Below are 25468 nucleotides of genomic sequence, written 5' to 3'. Positions count from 1 at the left end.
TTTCACGAACTCCTGCAAAGTTCTTCCGCTACGGTCCCGATATCTGCTTCCATTCCTAACCGCTCCAGCCTATCCCGACACTTCTCATATACGTTGACGTTTTTCTTGATTTTTGTTACATTGTGTTGGGCAACATGTCATTTCAGTAGTTATTTTAATCTGTGAATGCAGCTATTAAATTTAACAGCACCATTCTTATGAGATGCCAAAGCACTTGTTGCTTTTCATTGGTAGTACGAAAAGCTAGGCCAGATTTATGCATTCACCTTTTCTCTACATCTTTAATATGTTCTTTCATACAAATCTCTTCTTGTCGATGATATAAAAGATACTGCAGCAGAAAATATAAACTAATGAGGTGCGATTCTTTATTTATATAAAATAACTGTCATGGACAGTTATTTTATATAAATAAAGAATTTTTTTTATTCTCAATAAATCTCATTCACCCTCTAGGAGAATGGATGTATATAATTTTCTGCACATGTGGCAGCTACTAAGTCGAACAAATGGGACATTCAGGAGAGATTTGTATGAAGGAATATATCAAAGATATAAAAAAAAGGTACGTGTACAAATCTGGCCCACTTTTTCATGCTACTGATGAAAAGCATCAAGTACTTTGGCAACTCATAAGAATGGCATATTTTGAATTCAACAGCTATGTTCACAAATTCAAAGAAGCTGCTGAAACGACACATTGTCCAATACATTGCAACAAAAATCAGGGTCTTATTTTAAAATAAGGTCAACATGCATAAAAGACTGGGAATCAAGTTATGACAGACAATATATAGCAACAGCAAGGAACCATGCATTTGAAATATCATCACAACATGCACCATCAATATAATAACAATTCTGAATCAGTTTGCATTTTAGAAACCAATCTGCTAATACAAGTTTTTCTAATTAAAATATTTCATTGCTAATTCTCCTTGTGATTCATACCGGAAATAATACCATAGATAATTACAACAGAAGCCTAACGTCAGATTATATAACAATAAATAAGAAATTATTATTACCATTATTATATGGTATCTCCAATGAAGAATGGAGACTCGTCGTGGGAGACCCAAACTAACTATTTTATACACACAAAACCTATCATACCTCTCCTTCAACTCATTCACTGTGAGGGAACTCACAACTAATTCTGGCAATCCATTCCACTCTATGCAAAAATTCTAGTCCACACACAAACCCTATTAAGTAGACTCTTACACAACTTTCATAAATGGCCCATAGTTCTCTAATTATTTGTCATATATTGAATAATTTCCTTTGCATCAATTTTATAAAACCCCTTTAATATCTCAAAAGTTTCTATCATGTCCCCCACTTTCCTGCATATCAACTAAACTTTGTAACCCACACATCTTCAACCTATCCTCATAGGGAACATTCCACAGACCTGTCACCAGCTTAGTCACTCATCTCAGAATCTTCTCTACCTCCTCGTGGTCCGCAAAAAACTCAGGTGTCCAAATCTGTGCACAGTAGTCAAGATGCAATCAAATCATAGCCTTATACACAGGGATAATAACTTCCCTATCTTTACTTGTTAGCGAGTATTTAAACATCCTAGTAATTCTTTGAGCAATTTTACTAAATTTTGCAATATGCTCTCTGGACTTGCTCTCTATCCACCATTATCCCTCAAGTCACTGGCCTCATTATTTTCCTGTAATATTGTAAAATGTAAAGTATAACCTTACATTTTGCAATATTAGACTGACAAGCTTTATCCTTTACCCACAATGCCAATTTATTTAAATCATCCTGCAGGATATTATATATCAACTTTATCAACTTTTGCTCTTCCCAGTTTTGCATCATCAGCAAACAACTGAATTCCTCTCCCCTCTTAAATCTTTTCCTTTTTTATCATTGATATACAAATAAAAGAGTGGTGGCCTTAGTACAGAACCCTGAGGCACTCCACTAGTCACTCTCATTCTCCTAGATTCCACTCCACCATATACTGCTCTGTTTCTGTGTCAGCCACTCCTCTATCCATGCCACTAGCTTTATATCCATTACCATTTGCTCCAAACTTTTGTAATAGTTTTCCATGTGGTATCTGATCAAATGCCTTTGCAAAGTCCAGCAGTATCATGGTGTAGTCATTTCCTTTATTCAATTCTACTATCACTAAATATCAATAAATATGAATTTTATAAATAAATAAATGAATCAATAAATTACTAAGACAGGACCTACCCTTTACAAAACCATCCCACTCACTATAGAGTATTGCATCCCTATCCACCCACTGTTGGATTTTACCTTTATCAACTTTTCCAATACTTGAACAACCACTCTTGATATATTAATTGGTATCTAGTTTGCTACCTCTGTCTTGGAGCCATCATTATGCAATGGAACTATCTTATCCTCTTCTCATCCAGAATCCTGCCAGAACTGAGAATTACATTGAACAACTACAGAGACAATGCCAATTCTCTTGCACATTCATATTTTTTAATATGCTGAACACCTAATTTTTTTATTAGGTGACACCTCCAGGGAGTCCAAAGACTCATCAAGGGAGGGCATCTGCTCTACAACTCTGTTTCTACCACTCACTCAATCTACCAACTACAATGAACCGCAACTACACCAATGCCATCTACTGCCCACCACCACTTTCACAAACAATCACAATCATCCATGCCCACGGCAGGATTTGAACCTGCAGCCTTCTGGCTGGAGAGCAAATATGCTAACCACTTGGCCAACCAGGCTGGCTAAAATTCCATCAAGCCGGAATCGAACCAGAGACCCATGGATTACTGATATCAACTTTCTACAGTCCACCGCTCTGCCAACTGAGCTATTGACGGATTAGCTCATCTACCTCAATTTTGATATGCATCTCAGTGACATCAGCAACTGCAAAATCTCCACCTGGATCTTGCAAAATGATCACTCAGCAACTCAACTATTTCTTTTGTGTCTATTGCCTTTTGTAATTTAAGTGTTCTTCTTATTGCATTTATCTCTTTTCAACTGCATTGACAATGGCTAGGAAACATAGCAATCTATAAATATTAAAGAATTTTTTTCTAACATAAGTGTCATTCTGCAAATTTATAATTTTATCATTACCTCTGCTACCCTATTGAAGCATTGATATGCCACCCTTTGAACGGTCCAAATTAAAAACTCCAGCTTCTCATTCAATTTCTACTAATATTAAATACTTTTTTTTTTCTAATGTGTCATTCCATTACTTTATAATTTTATCATTATGTCCCTATTTCTCAACATCCTTATGCAAATTTCCAGAGATACCCCTTGGTAACTCACAATATTATATCGTCCCTTTTCCTATCTCAATTTACACAATCTATGCTCAATTTACTCATAACTTACATTCCACAGACCTGAAATTATCTAAGTTACTTGCCTCTGAATCCTTTCTAAAAATTCAATATCCATGAAAACTAAGCAACCAGATTTGCACACAACAGTCTTAGTTTAGTCCGATCAAAGCTTTATATGGACAAATCAACTATCTCAATTTGTCAACATCTTTCTCACCACAGCAATCATTCTTCAGGCTGTCTTCCAATGCAGTAATGTGTCCTCAAAACTGCAATACTCTGTCCACTGGACGCTCCAAGATTCCTTACTCCTTCACCATCCCCTGCTACCACAATACATTATGAAATCTTCCATCTCTGAATTTCAAAGTGCAGAACTTAGCTACAATGAATCCACATCCCACTTTTTTTTTTTTTTTTTTTATCAACCCAATTTTCCTGAAGGGTCACTACAATAGTCCATTTCTAATATCTCCCCATTTTTATATCATCGGTATACTGATTCTCTCCATACATCATCTACAATATCATTCGACAAGCTAAGTAGCAATGAAACAAGCACACAACCTTTCTCCTTCAGAGATTTCTCTATGCACTTTTTTGATATTTTCTCTCAACTAGTACTCTTCAACCCACTAACTCCATTTATCAGTTTACACACTAATCTGCCATGGGTAAAATTTGTCAAATATCTTTGAAAAATCCAGAAATATCATGGTATACATATTCCCCTGATCTGTCATTACTCTATTATAAAATGTAATTAGATTACTTTTAAAACAGACCTGTTCACTAACAAATCTCCAAAACTTTAATCATCACTTCAGAAATACAAAATGGTCTGTAATTCAGCAGCATTATTTTATCTGCAACCTCAACTGGTGCTCCTCTAAGAGTACATCTTACTGAATAACCAAATGGAGAGTACTGTCAGTTGACTGGTACAATCTTAAAACATGCAAAATGCCATCCAATTATTGGCATCCAGATTACTCAATATTCTGATACCTCAAGCTCCCTCGCTTCTAATCTACAGCTTTCTTTCCCTTTCTGCAAGCAGTTTCTCTACTATGAGAATACCTCAGCAAAGCAATCACTAAAAACCTGCACTATATCTCTTGTTGCATTACTTACTTTACCATTCATTCACCATAACCATTTCTCTTCCTGCTGATCACGTGATGAAACCTCTTGAGATTTTCATTCTCTATTCATGTTCTAATTTCGCTTTTCCTTATTAGATCTATCACTTCCTTATATTGTATATTTAGAGTACTGCTCATGGCCTTTTATACTTCTGGCAATTTTTTTTTTTTTTTATTATCTCCTGCAACTCTTGCCTAATGGATTATTTATCCATTTTACTTTTTCTCCTGTAGCCTTAAGAATAAAATTCTTCAGAGCTGACCTCAAACATGGTAATTCCAAAGTTATCTTCTATACCTGTCAATCTCTCATCTACAATTCCACATTATATCTCTTTCCACCTGAGGTTTCACAAAATGAATATTATTAGTGCATTCAGTCAGAATCTGTATATTAAAGTATGATATACTCTTGAATTCAAAACATTCAACTTTCTAGATTATCATTTAAATTTTAATTTTTTTTTAAGTGGATGGCTATCTAAATTTTTGTATTCATAGCAGGTGAAAAGCATGAAGCCAGAACAAAAATGTTCCCAACATTAACTCAAAAAACTGCAAAGAACCTTAGCCTATATTAATTCCTGATCATTTTTCTAAACCCAATGTATACATCAAGGGCTTCACTTTTTATCAAGTATTTCAGATTCTTAAACATATCTGAAAAGAATAACAGCATATTTTTATTGCACTTATAATTTAATACACATGTGCAACTCTAATTAGTCACCTCTTGCAAGTAAATAAACCACTGTCTCAACAATAACTGCCAAACCAATTTTCATAGGAAATTATACCTCAGTCTCCTTTTACATATGAGTTCAGAAGAAATACTTCTTCTTCTTTTCTTCTGTCTTGACCATGTTGTTTTGTGGGAGTATCCCGCTTCCTTTTCTTTTTTATTTTCCAGGACTACTTCTTCTAAAACAGTATGGAAATTAAAAAAAAAAAAAACTTATTAAAGTTTTTTAGCTTTTTTAAAAACTTTAATAAAAAAATCTTCTTTTGAAAGTTATGATTCCTAAGGAAATTCCATTTAAAACTCATTTTTCACAATCATCACTCCTTTATATGTTCATAATTTAAATAGTAACAAAAAAAAAAGCAAATCTTGATTTGGTTGATATGTAATGCACTGCAGTTGTACCAACCCAAATATTAAAACCAAGAATTAAAATCAGATCATTCACAATATAAGCATCTCTGTAGCGCACTTTGAAGAATGGCGGTAGGTTGCACACCCTTCAACTGGAAAAGGCCTAAGTTGGATTCTCATTGTGATGAGAGGAATCTTTATATGGGTTTTTTTCAATTGAAGGTAAGTTAGGTAGGCTATAGTTATGCACATGACTGAGAAGTGCAGTAATCCAATGTGCATTTACTCATTTGAAAGAATGACAAACGTTTAATTTATTTTGCAACTGGAAGTTCAGTAATTGTAATTTCTTTGCAATGTTTGATTTGGTTTGACTGGAATTATAACAGAGGCAACTAAAACCATGAAGATAATACTAAGTATCTGTATGAAAAAATCCTGCCACACACCTCCATATAAGACTACCTCACCTTCAGTTCCACATCTCTCTCCCCTCTTCTCAGATTCAACAGGAATCTGAGAAGAGGGGGAGAGATGTCAATGACCCAGGAGTATACAGTGACAAAATGTGATTAGAAATTGCATGAAGGTTAGAAAAGGAAGGATATCATGAAAACAAAAATAACTTAAAATAGTATGATGTGCTTCACAGGAATTTCATTCTTTATGAAAACATATAGCACAATAAGATTACATGAGTTTTGCATAAAATCAGCTAGTAAAGGGAAAAGTGGTTTCTAATTTCTTGGTTGGATAATTGAAATGCACTATAAGAGTAACTCTGGATCAATATATACCATCCTCTGGAAGTTCAAAGGCTATGCAGGCAATTACCCATATATGTATGCATATGTTTCCAAATGAGATCGGCTAACTCATCTTCATTTGAAAAAGCCCATATAAAGATTCCTCTTGTCGTGATCAGAATCAAATACAGGTCTTTTCCTCTCTCTCTCTCTGTGTGTGTGCACCATCTATCAGCTCACATATATGAAAAATTACAAAATCCAAAGTACATCAGTGTACAAGCAAATATGATAGCAAGATGACATGAAATTTCTAAGATAAAACAAATGATAAATATAATAATAATAATCATCATCATCACAGATCAAATTTATCAACATATAGTATACTTACATAAATTACTTCTATTGCACATCTGACCCCATATTAAAATTTTTTTTTTTTTATGGTCAGATAAACTAAATAGAAAAGTTAATCCTCTTAACAGTAAGTAAAAAAAAAAAAAAAGGATCAGTCAGATACAACAGACCCCTCCAAGTCCTGCAAGCTGCCTCATCATGGCAAGAGGAGCAACATTAGATGGAACAAGCAAAGCACATTGGATGTATACATATATAAGCTGCTGGTAGGATCACCACCCTGGGCATGAAGATTGTTCCACTTTGCCCAGCTAAATGCTTGCAGACGAAGACAGGAGAGAAGATGGATACCATCTGTCCTTAATTACCCACTATTTAGATATGAAGAAAGCTTTAGGAAATGTCATATCAGCTGAGTCGCCACCCAGAAAAAGAAGGACTACATCTTTTGGCAACACCAGGATAGAGATGATGAAAAATTAGCTACTGGTGACAATGACCTTTCCATGAATATAAAGATATTTTTATTATTATTATTCTGGTAGCCTCCATGGAGTAAACAGGCTCATAGTGAGAGGCCCACTCAACCAACAAAATTATTATTATTATTGCATGAGACCTCCAGCGACTCATTGCGGGAACACACACTACTCTGCTACACACATCTCACCTCTCCCTTACTACTCCAACAATCAACACCATTTACTGCCCACCACCATCAACAGTATTTCTTATCTGTAAATTGCATGTGCTCTAATGGCTGATTTGCCTGTACACAGGATGAAAAACCTGACTTTCCAGAATTAAAAACCCTGCTACCTCCATATAAGATCAGCTAACTCACCTTCAATTGAAAAAGCCCTATAAAGATTCCTCCTGTCATGACAAGAATCGAACATAGGTCTTTTCCAATTGAAGGGCACAATGTACCATCATTCTTCCAATTATTACACTACAGAGGAATCAAACATGTCTATCATAATGAACTTTGAAGTTATTTATACTCCCTTCATTCACAATGCACTCTAACAATGCATTCCCTCACCAACACCTCTCCACATAAAAAAAAATCTACTCCTCACACCCTTCTTCACCACATCTTCATACAACTTCCAGGGATGGCTTCTCGTTCTTCCCATCTTAACGTCCACTCTTTTTATAATTCCTTCTTGAAGATCTCTATCATATCACCTCTTATCCTCCTAGCCACCAAACTTTGTAATCCACATTCTCTTAACCACTCTACATAACCAACACTCCAGAATCCCAATATCACTTTGGTCATTCTACTTTGGACTCACTCTAGTGTTTCCACATCACATTGAAAACTAAGAGACCAAATCTGAGCACAATAACTCATGTGTGATCAGAGCAATGCCTTATATAGAAGCATCACCACCTCCTTATCCCTACGTGCCAATGTCATTTTTATCGTAGCAGCAATGGCATGCAGGGATAAGGAGGTAGTGATGCCTATACAATACGTAGTCTTATATTTCTGAATCCAAACGCCTCGCATTTATTAATATTAAAACTACAACCTCATTCATCTGTCTAAAAGCTAAAAGTCTATTAAAATCTTCCTATAGAGGATTAACATCAGCAATCAATACTTCTAATAATTCTAACTCTGCATCATCAGCAAACATTTAAAAGTCCCCAGTCAATCCATATGAAATATCTAACAAGTAAGTTAACAATAGGAATCCAAGAACAGAACCCTGAGGCACACCACTGGTATCTTCCTTTTCTGATACACTGCTCCATCATACACAACCTCCTGGCATCTTTCAAAAAGCCAATCTTCAATCCACCTAACCAATCTGCTATCTTATTTAAATGTAAATTTCATCTGAGAAATAGATTTATGATTGGAAGATGAAATAGTAGATCATTATATCAACATGGTCAACTCAAGATTCTACAAGAATTAGCAGACTATGGATGGTCCATCATTGGCATATGTAAAACAAGATGGCCAGAATCCAAAGAATTAACAACAGAGGAAAAAAGTCTCTTTACTCCAGCAATCCAGAAGGAGGGAAAGAATGAGTTGGTTTCTTGATCCAAAAGAATATTAAGTACTATGTCACAGAATTTAAAGTAAGATTAAAGGGCAAACCACTAAATATATCTATTATACAAGTATATGCACCAACAACCTCATATGATAATCAGGAATTGGATCTTTTATGACCAAGTCAATAACCTGACCTGTGAAACAACCAAGAAAGACTTTCTAACAGTACAAGGAGATTGGAATGCAAAAATCAGAAGAAATATAAGAAGGAATTTTCTCTCCTTTGTTGGCACTTTCAGATTAGGATAAACAAATGACAGAAATATGAAACTGACAGAATTTTCTTTGCAGAATGATCTCACCATAACTAATACACTTTTCCCACATGTCATAAAAATGGACCTGAATCTTCCCTGATGGAAGAATTTGGAACCTAATTGATTATATACTTATAAAAACTAAATATAAAACCTGTATAAATTCAGGAAGAAATTTAGGATGAAAAATAATGAGACAAAAGCTTAATCTTACATAACTCAAAACAAATACCACTAGAAAAACTACTAAAAACAAATCTAGCTTCTTTTTCTGAAATCTCTGCTGACTCTTTTGATATTGATGCCTCTTACCAACAGTTTTCAAGGTGTCATTGAAACAGAAATATTAGAAATATTTGAGCTCTGTGATGAGTAAAGAAGATTACAACCAATTCAGCATATTGGAGACAACAATGAACAGCATAATTACCTGAATAGACAGATTAAAAAGGAAGTAAAGCTTGCATAAAGTAAATGATTATTCAAAGAATGCAAAGAAATTGAGGATAACCTTCATAAGAATAAACATAAAACAGCAAACAATTAAGAAATTAACAAAGCCTTTTGTTCATAAGAGCTGGATAACTGAGAATGAGAATGGAACAAATGTTACTGATCATGAAAAAATTTTGAAAAGCTGGTATGATTATTTAAAGTAAACTATTCACATGTGATGAAAACTTCAACCAATAAAAAATTTAGAGGGAATTATCCCAATGATAACAGAGAACAGTGATTATCCTATACTTAGAAAAGTAGAAAGAACAATCATAAGATCAAAATCAGGAAAAGCAGCAGGAATTGACAATTTTCCATCAGAACTACTTAAAGAAAGAGGAGAACCTATTGTTAGTGAATGCCACAAAATTTGCTAGCATGTGTGGAATACTGAGATCTGGACAAAAGACTGGTGCACAGTTATCTGTATTACCATTCCCATTCCCAAAAAGGAAACAGCAAAAAAGTGCAACAATTTTAGGACAATTAGCCTCATCAGCAACCCAAGAAAAATATTTTTAGACATCTTATTATTATTATTATTATTCAGGCCTCCATGGAGTCAAAAGACTCATCGTGGGAGGTCCTTCCTAAGAACATAAAGTCTGTCAAGACTCATCGAGGGAAGGTTCCCCCTAAGAAACACAAAGTCTATCATACCACTCCTTAAACTCATTGACCGTTCTCGCCCTCACCACTCTATCAGGCAATGCATTCCATGGCTCAACCACCCTCCATGCAAAGAAACCACTCCTCACCCTCTTGCTCACAGTTTCCTTTCGTAACTTCCAGGGATGGCCTCTTGTCATCACTCCTTCCCGCTGTTCAACCAAGTGAAAGAACTCCCAGTGTCAACCCTGTAACCACCTCTCAACAGTTTAAAAGTCTCAATCATATCACCTCTCCTTCTTCTTCTATCCGCCAAACTCTGCAGTCCACATTCCCTCAGCCGATTCTCATAACTATCCTTGTACAGTCCTGAGACCATCTTTGTCATCCGTCTTTGTATCTTTTCCACAGTTAATTTATCCCCTTCAAATCCTGGGGACCAAATCTGAGAACAATAATCCAAGTTTGGTCTGATCAGAGACTTATACAACGGAATGATAACCCTCTTATCTCTGCAGGTCAGTGTCCTTCTCATAATTGCAGCAATTCTCTGTGTTACCTTCACTACCTTTACAATATGTCCCCTAAACTTCAGGTTTCTATCAATCATCAACCCCCAGATCTCTTGTCTCCCCAACTTCCTCCAGTATAACTCCTCCCATAGAGTATGCAGCATCCCATCGATGTTTCCCAAACCTCAAGACCTTACATTTTGCTGTATTAAACTGACACCCCCATTCATTTGCCCATCTATCTAGCTTATTCAAATCCTCTTGCAGGACTACCACATCTGCACTATTACTAATAATCCTTCCCAGCTTCGCATCATCCGCAAATAACTGAATATCCCCCTTGCAATCCACTGGCAATGTCATTGATATAAAGGTTAAACAATATAGGTCATAGTATTGAGCCCTGTGGGACCCCACTTGTAACCTTCTGTCTCTTTGAAACTGCTCCACCATACACAACTCTCTGATACCTATCAGACAGCCAATCCTGAATCCAGTTGACCAATCTGACATCCAGACCCATGTGTTGCAACTTAAATATCAGCTTATCATGTGGCACCCTGTCAAATGCCTTTGCTAAGTCTAAGAAAATTGAAGTATATGCCTTTCCCTCATCTTATTCTCACACAATGAAGCAAAAATGGAATTTTTCAAATTTTCGTGCTGGATTCAAAAAGATCAGGAGTACAATTGAACATATATTTATGCTCCATATCATTGGAAAAAAATAGGTAGCACATAATAAAGTAATGTGCCATAATTTTACTGACCTATAAAAAGCCTTGGATTCTATTTGGCATGATGGCCTACGGAAAATTCTGCAACATTACAGAATAAACAACAAAATAATGACTGACTAAATCCCTGTACTCATCTTCTGAAATGATGGTTGAAATCAAACAGAATTATAGCACTTCCTTTCCAGTGGAGTGTGCATGCAAATTATCAAATACAGGGATGCAAATTAATACCAATGCTATTTAACTGCTTCCTAAAATATGGTATAAAGGAAGTCCTGGAAAACTGTGATATTAGAGGGTTAGCAACTCAGTTTTGAATCTTGCCCTCACTAACCTCTTCGCCATTTTAACCACAAATCCAGATTGGTCTGTAATTTAATCCCTCAGGCTTATCATTTCTTTAATGAAGTAGAATTTACGTATGGAAAATAAGACTGATCTCTTCTTGCTGTAGCCCACAAAGGAGACTGTTGAGTAGATATCAAGAAATATTCCTCACAGAAATCTATTCAGTCCTTGATGGCACTTTGCATTCAGCTTTGTAAGTGAAGTACCTGTCTAATTTTTTATATTGTCTATCCAATTTATTCTAGGTCTGCCTCTTTTTTTGAGTTCCTGGAATAAGTCATTCAAGAACTTGCATTGATAGACCATTTGATCTGCTGATATGATCAAGCCACATAAATTGTTTCTTTCAAATCTTAGTTATGATGTTATCTCTTGGACTGGTGAAAGAGCTGATCCTTTGTTTTACTTCAAAATTTGTGACATGATCAGTGTATGGAATCTTTAGGTGTCATCTATAGTACCTCATTTCAAATGTTAACAACCTTTTTTCATCGTCTTTTAGGATTTGGTTAGCCGAGTTGTTAGCATATCTGCTCCCCAATCAACAGGCTGTTGGTTTGAATCCTGCTATGGGCATGGGAGATGAATTTCATTGCCAGGTGTGAGACCACTGCCTCACTTATTGGAGGCCTGAAGTGGCTTGAAAAAGTTCAATGTTTGGTCTCTACAGCAGGGTTTACAGATAGATAAAAAATAAATGAAAAATACAAAAAAATATGTAAAATTGATAAAAATAGAAAAAAAATCCTTATCTCATCCATGGTACAAGATGTACTATAGGTTTGCAAATAACCTTTCATGGGTGGGAACAACATAAAAAAATCATAAATAAAGGAGTATGTCAGTAGGGGGTAGTCTGGAATTGTAAACTTGTTATCTGTCCATAGTGGATTTAGTTTTTGGAGTGCTGTTGTTGCTTTTGCAATTTTTATTCTAATATCCTTTCTTGATCTTCCATCATTATTAGGTATTTAACCTGATCAACTTTTTCTATGGGTGTATCCTCAAGTAGAATTTCTTCCGTTTCTGCTACAGCACTTCTTTCTTTGGTCAGAAGCACAGATATTTGTCACTTTTTGATTTTTGGGTACTTATGGTTAAGCCATATTTTTTTAAGAGTATGAGCTAACTTTGTGGTAATTTCCTGATCTGATTTATTTGTTTTCCACTAGGAGACCAATATCATCAGCAAATTTTAGTTGGTTTATTCTTCTTCCTCCTACCATCTGAGTTGCTAACTACTGCAGTTTCTGATGGATATGAGTTTGCTAAAGGGAGATCATGTTTTAGAAATCTACTTATTACAATGCATAAAACAAGGGAGATGCATATATTGTGGTATATTCAGATTTTGCAAAGGCCACTGATAGATGGCCAAATGACCAGTAACTCAACTGGAATGGATGGGATTGAATAACAGATTAGTGCACTGTATTGGAAACCAGCTGACAGGCATCAGCAAGTTTTGTATGGGGAAGCAACATCCTGGGCTTGCAGTTTAACTTGTATGTTGATGATATTGGGAAAGGTTTGAATAGGAATGTGCAACTATTTCTAAATGATGCAAAGTTTAGAACTACAAGGAGTACAGCAGATGTAAAGTTTTACAAGAAGAGCTAAATATACTATATAAGTTGAGATGTCAATTCAATATTGCAAGTGTGAGATTTTAAAATTTAGGAAGCAAATGGGATGCAAAGTAGACAACCAGTGATATCTTACAAGCAGGAGGAAATAAAGGATATGGGAGTAAAGGTGAATAAGGATCTAAAATTTAGAGGACAGGCTGATGATTGTGAAACATCACAACAGATTATGGCAATGATGCAGAAGACACTGACATGTATAAGCAAGAAGGTTATGGTTATCATGTATAAGGTCTTGACCAGTCCACATATGGATTACCATGCACACAAATATGGTCTCTGGTTTTCAAAAGGATGTGAAGAAAGATTGAGGAAATGCAATTTAATTCAAAGTGTTCAGCAGATAGCAGAAGGGTTATGACTGAGACATAAGTTGGTAAGGGATTTTTACAAGATCAATGTAGAAGAGGTTTTTCACAGAATATGTGGAGAGAGAGAGAGAGAGAGAGAGAGAGGAGAAAATAAGAGGCTATCTATCTCTGGAAATTGTATGAGGAGGGTGTGAGCAGGAAGTAAGGATAGGTTTTTGTATGAATAGTGGTGGGTGATTGGAATGCATTGCCAGAGATTGGAGTGAGAGCAGAGATGGATGAGTTTCAAGTATGGTTTCATGAGTTATTTGTATTTCAGTGGGATCTCCCACAATGATCTTTTGACTCTGTGGGGGTCAGGTGATAACATATTCAGTAATATTCCCCATCATTATTAACAGTGAGTGCAGAGAAAATAACTATTTTCTCTGCACTCACTGTTCATTTTGTATATTTCCCCCTCACAAAAGGTTGAAACCTTATTGTACACTTAATGCCATGAGTAGATTACAGATTATATAACCTGAGAATGCTGCTCAAAAGCTTAAACAGCATTTCTTTAAGTTCCTTCAGGTCTCCATATAAACAGAAAGGTAGTCTTCACAACAACAGATGATGAAAATCATCTACCATGTAAAGAATTTTGCAAATGCCCATGCCATGGTGGTATACAAACCTACAGCCTGACAGTCTAAAGAGCAGGAACACTATCCACTTGACCAAACAAGCCAGCAAATAATGCTACGTGATAGGGAAGAGTATAATTAGCGCAGTGGCTACAATTCAGATTTTGAGTCAAGTAAATGTCTCAGCTCTGGCATGGTTCTAAGGGAATGGAAAGAGGGTAAAATAGTTCTTCCTTTATATAAAGGTGGCTCCAAGACAGAGGTAGCAAACTACAGACTAATTACCATATTTTTCTGTACATAAGACAATACTTTTTTCTAAAATTTTTAGACCAAAAATTGGGTGGGGGTCGTCTTATACATGGGGGTGGGGTAACCGGTTGAGAGACCTGTGCTTGCTGTGGCAAAACTGCCAGTACCTTGTCTCTGTGAACAGGCTTCTGCCAATCACTAGCCTTTGTTAACTCTGTCGACTGACGTCATTAACGTCCGATTCTGAATAAACCAATCAGAACTCTGAAAGCATTCATACGTCTGAAACTCATTGGCGGGGTAAGTTAATGCATTAACAATATTTTGAGCACTAGCTCATAAAAATGTTTGAAAATAAAAAATGATTGTTTTTTATTTTTGGAAATATTACCTCATTACTAAATATATTTGAATATTTAAAAAAAATAACAAATGTATTCTGTTTTATGTTTAAAATATTGCTTTCTCAATTTTGGGTTCGAAAAAAGTAGGGTTCGTCTTATACACAGAAAAATACGGTAATATATCAGGAGTGGCTGTTAAAGTATTGGAAAAGTTGGTTAAAGGTAAAATCCAACAGTGGATAGGGATATGATATTCTATAGTTGGCAGCATGGTTTTGTAAAGGGAAGGCCATGTCTAATAATTTATTCACATTTTAGAATAAAGTGACAGTGGAATCAGATAAAGGAAATGGCTATGCCATGATACTGCTGAACTTTGCAAAGGCATTTAACAGAATGCTACATCAAAAGCTATTACAAAAGTTGTAGCAAATGAGAATAGATATGAAGCTAGTAACATGGTTAAGGGATAGGCTGGTAGACAGACATCAAAGATGTAGTAGAGGGTGACTAGTGGAGTACCTCATGGTTCTGTACTAGGGCCACTACTCTTTAATTTGTATATTAATGATAAGAAAGATTTAGCGTGGGTATTCAGTTATTTGCTCATGATGCAAAACTTGAGAGGGCAATAGATAAAAAAGGTGATGTAGTTATCCTGCAGGATGATTTAAATAAATCTGGCATTGTGGGCAAAGGATAATGCTTGTCAATTTAATATTGTAAAATGTAAGGTTATGGAACTTCAGGTTGAAAAGGCTGCATACAGTGTATCCCACTGATAGTACTAGATTATAGGAAATTGATGAGGTTAGGGACTTGGAGATAATGGTGGACAAAGAGTAAGTCCAGAGGGCATATTGCAAAATTTGGTAAAATTGCTCAAAGGATTACTTGGATGTTGAAAAACAAGCTAATTAAAAAAAAAAAAAATAGAGATATTATCCATCTTTATAAGGGTGTGATTCAGCCACATCTTGTTTATTGTGCACAGATTTGATCACCATAGTTTGTTGAGGATTAAGGAGGTAGTACAGAGGATTCAGAGATGAGTGACAGGTCTGTGGAATGCTTCTTATGAGGATAGGCTGAAGGGGTATGAGTTACAAAGTTTAGTCAAAATTTAGTAAAGACGAGACATGACAGAAACTTATAAGATATTAAAGGGGTTTTATAAAAAAATTCACCATTAGAGGGAAAACTTCAAGTCTCCTGCAACATGCAGTCTGCGATATTAGTTGGTAATGATATATTATAAGTGTACATTTAGCGTAATTCTAGTCTTGTTTTATTACTATTATTACGGGCAACTCCAGGGAGTCATTAGACTCAAGGGAGGCCCCAAATCATATTCATCACAACTATTCAACATTCATACAGTATCTATCATACCTCGCCTTAAACTCATTCACTGTCACAGCATCCACCACAGAGTCAGGGAGCGCATTCCACTCATTCACTACTCTAAAAGTAAAGAACCCAGCTCTAACACCTTTACTAACCACACTTTTGCGCAGTTTCCATGGATGTCCCCTAGTCCTCCCACAACCAGCCCTGTTCTCAAAAATATCTTCTGAATTAATTTTATAGAAACCCTTCAGTAATTTGAATGTCTCAATCATATCTCCCCTCCTCCACCTATCAACCAATTTTTGCAACCCACAAATCCTCAACCTGTTCTCATAAGGTTCATTCCACAGACCTGCTATCATCTTGGTCACTCGCCTCTGGATCCTCTCCACCTCCTCCCCATCAAGAAGAAACCTAGGTGACCAAATCTGGGCACAGTAGTCGAGATGGGGTCTTATCAAGGCTCGATACAGAGGAACAATAACCTGCTTGTCTCTGCTTGTCAACGTATTCTTCAGCAACCAAGTGATTTGATGAGCTGATTTGGCCACTTTTGCAATGTGTCCCCTAAATTTCAATTCCTTATCCACCAACACTCCTAAATCTCATGCTTCATCAATTTCCTGGAGCACAGTTCCACCAATGCAGTAAACTGCCGCCAATCTTTTCACTCCAAAATGCATAACCTTACATTTTGCCACATTAAATTGACATTCATTCTCCTTAGCCCAGACCTCCAATCTATCCAAATCATCCTGCAAAATTTTGACGTCATCTGCATTCACTATTGCCCTACCCAGCTTCGCATCATCCGCAAAAAATGAACTGTTCCTCTCAGATCCTTTCCTATATCATTAATGAACAAATTAAACAGCAGTGGTCCAAGAACAGATCCTTGTGGCACACCACTAGTCACAGGCCGTCTTGTGGACTCTACTCCCGAGTAAACCACTCTCTGATATCTCTCTGTCAACCACCCTTCTATCCATCTCACCAACCCTATGTCCATCCCCATAGGGTTTGTTGTGACTGAGTGTGGTGTGTTTGCATTTCAGAACACTTTTTCAGAAAATAACAGTTAATAATGGCAGTAAGAACAAGGACATCCAAAGGAATAGCATGAAAGTCGAATGCATGAGTGGTGTGAATTTTACCAAGATGGTTCGTTGCCAGGAATGTAACACGTAAGCATGGGCAAATGTGTATGTTGAGAGATTAAAGAAGAGAAGCGAGAGAGTGAGAGTCTGTAGAAAGTGCAATATGTTAACAGATTGCAGTGATTTGAATTAAAGGTGGAAACCAGAAGTGAAGAATACCAGATGAAAGGTAGTGATGGATGGTAAGACTAACAATGATAGCCAGAAGAGTGAACATGAGAATATGAGTATAGAGAATGTGATTTTTGAACAGAAATAATTAAAAAAAAAAACCAGGCATAATTACAGAAGAGGAAGAGTGTTTTGACTGAGGAAGAAAGAGCGTGTGTGTGACTGTGGAAATGGAAGAAAGTCAGACTCATGAAGCAATAGCAGAAGGCGATAGGCTGGAATTCAAGAGTTGAAGAATGAAATGAGGTGTGTTCAGAATGAAATGTATGGAACAGAAGAGTGTGAAAGAATAAAAAGAAAGATAGTGGAGAGAAAGAAGTAGCAAATGACTCATGAATAGCACTATATGGGGCATCATAAAAGGTGTGGTAGATGAGAGGGTGCACAAGGTATGTTTTACAGGAGGGATAATGAACAGGGTGATTGAGGCACTAAATATGAGAAGCAAGCATATGAGGTAGTTAGTAGGACGAATGCTTTGGTTGGGCATAGGAAAAATGAGAGATTAGATATCAGCAAATTATTGAGAGTGAAAGACAGTGTAGTAGAAAGGGTAGTTTGTGTGTTGCCCAGGAATGACAATGATGTGTTGCAGCAGACAGCAATATCTTGAATGGAATGTTAGCAGAAACATGTGAAGAGAAAGGAGTGCAGTTTGTGAACATGTGGGACAATTTTGAGGGTTGAATGGAGCTGTATAAGAGTTATGGATTGCATCTGAATGGCTTTGGAGTATCATTTGAGAAGGTTGCTGTTGGAGGGAACTGTAATAAGTGATGCAAACAAGGTATCAGTAGAAGTCAAAGATCATCCCAAATGAGCAGGAGAATGGACTAGGTGAGACTGATGTGGTTATGAATAGAGAAGAGAATGTGACAACAGGGAAGCAAGTTGGAGAAGGAAATGAGGTGGACCAGGGAGGACATGGTGTAAAGATAGTGGACTCTAGAAGTAGTAATGAATGCACATATGTGGATGGTTAGAGTAGGAATGGAATGGCCAGCAATACATGGAGTCTGGGAGGTGATGTGAGACAAAAGATAAGCAGACAGCAACAGGTGAGAAGTCACAGAAGCTACAGATCAAGAAATTAATTATGTTTATTTACGAATGCCAGACGTGTCAGAAATAAGGGAGATAAAAGTGTTGCATTGATTGAGTTCATGTGTTCAAAAATAGTTGGAACAAGTGAAACATGGTTGGATGAGAACGACATCTTGATGGGAATAGAAATAGAGGGATATAATGTTTTTTGTGATCACAGCAAAATCAAGAAGGGAGAAAGAGTATGCTACTAATGATAACAGAGGAATTATGTCCATGTAAGGTTGAAATACAATGAGAAAAAAGTGGCAGTGGTTTTCAAGCAGTACGGTGTGAAGTAGAGGTTGATAGAATGAGATATTTGATAGCCTGTTGCTACAGGCCTGGGAATGTAGAAGGTGGAGCCAAAGAAATGTATAAGAAACTTAGATTAGTGAGCAAGCAAAGGGTGATCATTATGAGTGATTTCAACTATGGGAATATTGATTAGAATGAGGAGAGAGCATCATGGAATAAGGAGATTTCTTAAGGGGAACAACCTTAGGCAGTACATGGAGTAAAGGAAGGCACACAAAGGTTAAGAGTCTTAGATCTAGTCATATCATCAGAGGATGTGATTGTGAATGGAGTGTCTAATCTTCCCCAGTTGGAGACAGTGACCATGAAGTGATCACATGTGTTACAGCCAGTTGCATGAGAACTTCTACAAACAAGGGATATATGTGGAACTACAAGGCTGGTGATTATGGAAAGCTTAGGAAACAACGGTAGCTTTAGTGTGAAAAGAGGAGTTGAGTTGGAAGCATATAGACTTTGCATGGAAGTTAGTGCTATTAACTAGCTAAGTTAGTAACAAAATGTTTTGTTACTAACTTAGCTAATTTTCAAAATAATCTAATTTTTCAACGATCAGTTTATCAGTATATTTCATTCTCGTGAAGGCAACATCAGGAGATGCTGGAATGCAAAATGTATGGTGGAGGAGGAACTGATAATAAATGAGAAGGAAGTATTTAAGGAATTAAGTAAACCTGATGTTAATAACGCAGTAGGATTTAACAGTATATCAAATACCACATCTTGAGCGAATGTCCTATGGAATTAATGGCACTTTTGACAACTATTTAACATGAGTCTTGCAACAGGGCAAATCCCAAAGAAATGGAAGGCGAGAAAAATTATTCCATTCCACAAAGGGATGAAAATAAGACAAAGGATACAAATTATAGCCAATCTATATGTCTGGGTTGTTATTAAGGTATTAGAAAAGTTGATGAGGACTAGGATTCAGAAGTGGGTTGATAACAGCAGTATTCTTTATGATGGTTAGAATGGGTTTGTTAAAGAGAGGTCAGGTTTCACAACCTACTTACATATTACAACAAGGTGACAAACTCACTCGATAAAGGAGATGCATATACGGTGGTATACTTCAATTTTTCAAAAGCCTTTGATAGACTGCCACATGACAAGCTGGTAGCTAAACTGAAACAGATGGGATTAGATAACAAACTAGTAAGTTGGACAGCTGATTGGCTGTTGGATAGGTATCAGCAGGTTGTATATGGAGGAGTGGTATTCCAAAAGAAGAAGGTCACTAGCTGAGTGCCACAGGAATCTGTTTTGGGACCATTTTATTTAAGTTGCACATTAATGACACTGGGACGTTTAACTGGAGATGTGGAGGCATAGAGAGTGGAATGCATTGCCTGAGTGTGTTGTGGGTGGACACATTGAATCAGTTTAAAGCATGGTTGGATGGGCATTGTGTGCAATAGTGTACCTCCCAAGATGAGTCTGACTGCATGGAGGTCAAATGTTAATAATAATGTGCAGCTGTTTGATGATGCAAAGTTGGGAAAAGCTATGAGAAGTAGAGTAGACGTTGTGGCTTTGCAGGAGGATCTGAATAGACTATGTGAGTGTGCATAGTTTAATGTTGCAAACATTAAACTCTTAGTTTAATGTTGCAAAGTGCAAGGTCTTGAAATTTGGTAGGCAAGGTTAAGATGCAGAGTATACAATTAATCGAGAAATTTTGAAGGAGATGAGATCTGGGAGTGATGGTGGACAGAGACTTGAAGCTTAGGGGTCACACTGATAAAGTTGTAAGAACATTCCAATGGATTATGGCAATAATGAGGAGAACACTGACATGTAGAGGCAAAGAGATTATGGTTTCCCTGTATAAAGCTTTCATTAGGCCACATATGGACTACTGTGCACATATTTGGTCACTTGGTTTTCAGGAAGTGAGGATATATTGGAGAAGATCCAAACATAAGTATACTAAGTGAGAGTCAAGAATATGGAATGTCAGAGATGAGGAAATGCAAGTTACAGAGCCAAGTTAGTTACAGAATAGAAGAAGAAGAGATATGATTGAGACATATAAGTTGATGAGGGGGTTGTTACTAGATTAATGTGGACAAGATATTTCATAGAGTAGAGGGAAGCAAGAGTAGAACCAGAGGCCATCCATGGAAGCTGTATAAGGAGGATGTGAGCATGGGGGGGGGGGGTAAGAAGCAGGTTCTTTGTGTGGAGAGTGATTGCTAAGTGAAATGCATTGCCTGAAAGTGTGGTGAGTGCAGAAACAGTGAATGGGCTCGAGGCATGGTTTGACAATCTTTTGGCGTGAGAGAGTATAGAGTATAAGGCCTTTGTCTCCATAGAAGTCAGATAATAATAATAACAATAAAATTAACATCAAGGAAATTGTTCAATATATGATAGAGAACTAGAGATCACAACTTATGCAGAGGTCATCTGCAGAAGTTGTGTAAGAGTGTGGACATTTGGACATTGTTATCTGAACTAATTAATTTAGCCCTGTGGAAAAAATGACAGGGATCCATCAAGCTGACATGTTATTCAAGTGTCTAAGAAGGGGAGACTGATCCCATTTTTTTTTTCTGATGTAAACTGGATCCTGGGATGTTGATTGTTTAGGTATGTTAGAAATATGTTGAGAGCATCTGGTCCATGCAACCAAATGGCAAAAATATCCATAATGTGCAGCTAAACAGTGGGTCTATATGAGGCAGAGTTCAGAGCTTTCACTTCAAATATTTCCATAAAGAAATTAGCACTGAGGAGAGGAAGGGAGGGGAAGGAGCAAGAGCCCATGACTGTCCCCTCTATTTCTTTATAGAATTTTCCTTGCCAAATGAAATGGCCAGAGTTCATATTGAACTTAAACAAGGCTCAAATGAGAAGAAATTTAGTCTGAATAAGTTCTAAAGTGTCTTTAAGTGGGACATTGGTGAACGGAGAGGAGACATTGAAACTGACCATAATCAGGATGTTGGAGTTTGAGGTTTCCTATACTGGTTTTAAAGTGGACAGCTTTTTTTTTTTTATGTGTGAGAAGGTGTTGCCAATATATTGGAAAGCACTTTTGCTAAATAGTTGGCTAATTTTATTATTACATGACACTTCCTGGGAGTCCATAGACTCATCTCTGTCTCCACCACCTACAATGAACCACAACTACAACAATGCCATCTACTGCCCACCGCCACCACTAGTATTTTCACAGACAATCAAACATCCATGCCCACAGCAAGATTCGAACCCGCAGCCTTTTAGCTGGAGAGAGGATATGCTAAACACTCGGCCAATATTTGTGGATGAATCAATGGCATCTACAATTGGGTGTAACGCACATTCTGTTTATGAATTTTAGCTAGTCTATATATATAGGAGAAGGATATAGAATTATATGGTTTCAGTTTATTAGTAACTTCAGCAGGCCAGGAGGTGATCTTTTTAAGTAGTCTATGAAGTGATCTGATCTATATATTGGTAGGATTATATAGTCTATGGAAAGATAAGTTGAGTTATCCTTGAGTAAAGAAGAAAGTTGAAATATGTAATCAAAGTACTTTAGAATTACTGTAGCATTTCCCTTATCAGATTAAGTAATTACTATCTTATTATTCTTCTTGATTTCCAATAGTGCTTCATATTCTTTAGAGGAAAGATTACTTTTTGATGGTTTTGCTTGAATTAACATGTTGGCAACATCCAGTCTGATATTGTTGGCAATATAAGTAAAAAGGCTGAGAAGGAACAGCCATAGTATTCAACACAAAATATGAGGCTCATCTTCAATGGCAGGCAGTATCAAGTAGAGTGATGTGGACAATTATCAGAATGGGGAACTGGACAATGAGACTAATTTGTGCCTATGGTCCCACAGAAGGCTCTACTAAGGTAGAAGTGGAGGAATTTTTTGAGGCTCTAGAGAAAGCTACTGACACAATGAAAAAGGAAAAGTTGGACCTTGTTGGGATTCTAAATAGCAGAGTAGGAAGTGATTGTCAGACATACAAAAATGTTTTGGGGAAATTTGGAGAAAAGAGCAAAGCTAAAAATAATAGCAAATACCTGTTCGATTTCTGCTCAGGACATGGACTGGTTATTACTAACACCATGTTCCAACATAAAAATGTGCACAAATTCACATGGAGAGAAGAGGCAAGGAATAAGAAAAGTCTCAATGACTATGTTATTGTTGATAGTGATGTTTTCTCCTTGGTGCAGGACACCAGAGTGTACAGAGGATTTGAAATTGGAAGCGATTACTATTTAGTCTTGAGCAAGATAAAATTAAATTTCATATTGAAAAGAATGATATGTAAGAAAGTTTTAAAGCGAATAAAAGTTGAGCAGCTCTCAGATGTGAACTGTAGACTAAAATACACAAAGATTATTGAAGAAAAAATGAAACAGTTTGAGAACTAGAACCAAACCTTGGAGATTCAGTGGCAAACCTTGAAGAAAACCCTGATTGATTCAGCCAGAGAGGCATGTAGTGTGGTTGTCTGCAAGGACAGAAAAATCAGAACTCCATGGTGGACACATGAAGTAAGAGAGGCAGTGAAGGAAAAGAAGAAAGCATATCAAAAGTTCCTGGCAAATAAGTCAGCTTGTGCTCTTAGAGAATACAGAGACAAATGTAGGAAAGCTAAACACTGTGTAAAATTAGCTAAACAAAAGTCATGGCAGGACTTTGGCAAGAGAAAATAAATATCAAGAAGGTGGTAAGATATTATAGAGGTTGTTGAAGAAGCTTAGAAATAGAGAAAAGAGTGCTGTAAAAGGAGTTAGAGATGATAAAGGTGACATGAAAACAGGAGAAAAAGATATCCTTGAAATATGGAATAATTACTTTAAAATATTGCTAAGCCTGTGTAGCTCAGTGGATGTGGCGTTTGCCAACCACGGCGCTTGGCCGCACGAAGGAAGACTTGGTTTCGAGTCTAGTCGGCGACTAGAGGAAATTTTTCTAAGCCTTTTTTCGACCGGTTCCCGAGTTAGTCGATCTCTGGCACGGGCAAGCAGGTTTTTCCTCCCTGAAACTCGGGTTTTTCGTCTTGTAAAACTCAAGAAAATCGACCGTAGAACCCACATTATTTCAGGCATTAAATATATTGTGTTAGGGTTAGGGACCACGAGATGGCGGCACATTTGAGCTGTCTCTCTTCACTGCTGAAGTATGGTGGTATAAAAGTCTTACAGTGGCTGCACTGCATAGTACAGAAGGCCTGGACAGAGGGATGAATTCCTGATGATTGGAGTAGAGCTCTAGCAGTACCCATATATAAAAAGGGAAATAAAACCGAATGTGAGAATTACAGAGGTATTTCCCTATTGAGTGTTCCAGGCAAGATATATGCCAGTATACTTGAGAAACTGGCTCAGAAGAATTGTGGAAGAAAAGCTTGGTGAAGAACAAGCTGGATTCAGGTTAAATAGAGGCTGTCAGGATCAGATCTTCACTTTACGACAATTAGTTGAGAAAGCATGGCAATATAACAAAGATCTGTATTTAAGTTTTGTCGATCTGGAAAAGGCATACGACAAGGTGCCAAGAGAGGAGCTATTCAATACACTACAGTTATATGGTATCAATGGGGCATTATATCAAGCAATACTTAGTCTTTATTTGAGTTGCAAGTCAGCAGTTAGAATTGAAGGATGTACAGGAAGATGGTTTAATGTTAAATCTGGTGTGAGACAAGGATGTACATTATCTATATGGATCACATTATGAAGGAAAGTGGGAATAAACATGATATCAGAATTGGAGATGTTAATGTCAGCTCTTTGCTTTATGCAGACGATGTTATGCTTCTGAATAAATCTGCTACAAGTTTGCAAGATTCCCTGACTAAATTGAATAACTATTGTAATAGATATGGTATGAAGGTCAGCATTAAAAAGACAAAGACAATGAAAATAGGTAGAATTGTTGAAAATGTCAATAGTGTTGTGAACGGGGAACCTGTGGAACAAGTAAAACATTTCAGCTACTTAGGCACGATTTTTAGTGAAGATGGTAAATTAAATATGGAAATAGACAACAGAATCAACAAAGCTGGTATGGAAGGAAGTCAATTGAATAAATTCATATGGAATAAGAGAGAAATTAGTCAGAACACTAAATTAGTATACAAGACAGTGTTCAAACCAGTTTTAACTTATGGATCTAAGAGCTGGGTCAGAAGTAAAACACTTGACCAAAGACTAGAGACCACAGAAATGAGATTCCTGAGAAAGATTAGAGGTGTGAACAGATGGCATCAATGGCAATATCATATTAAAGACGAGGATATTAGGAAAGAACTAGACATTGTCGGCATCCAGGAATGCGTTAGCAAAGCTAATCTCAGGTGGTATAGTCACTTGAACAGAATGGGCAAGGAAAGATTAGCAAAACAAGTGCTCTCTGACAAGTTGGCAGGAAAATGACCCAGAGGAAGACCAAGATATAGGTGGATTGATATGGTACAAAGTGCCTTAGATGATAGAAATATAAGATCTGATAATGATGTTG

At 36.7% G+C, this 25468-nt stretch overlaps 1 protein-coding gene across 5 annotated transcripts in view; it reads right to left on the bottom strand.

The window, feature by feature from the left end:
* Positions 1-25468, bottom strand: part of kel (kelch protein) — a 181102-nt gene that overhangs the window by 138251 nt on the left and 17383 nt on the right. For 2 of the 5 annotated variants that reach the window (XM_090403590.1, XM_090403594.1), the window contains exon 2: positions 5275-5398. The exons of 2 other annotated variants lie outside the window; for them this stretch is intronic. The gene's annotated coding sequence lies outside the window, so the exon portion shown is untranslated. The remainder of the gene's footprint in view (positions 1-5274; positions 5399-25468) is intronic. One more of the 5 variants, XM_090403592.1, reaches the window with a different exon arrangement.

The sequence above is a fragment of the Typopeltis vanoorti genome, chromosome 14, assembly GCF_054136105.1.
Source record: "Typopeltis vanoorti isolate ZY-2024b chromosome 14, IOZ_Tvanoo_1.0, whole genome shotgun sequence".
Classification (NCBI taxonomy): Eukaryota; Metazoa; Arthropoda; class Arachnida; order Uropygi; family Thelyphonidae; genus Typopeltis; species Typopeltis vanoorti.
Note: the sequence above shows the minus strand (reverse complement) of the source record. Positions and strands in the feature narration are given on the sequence as shown.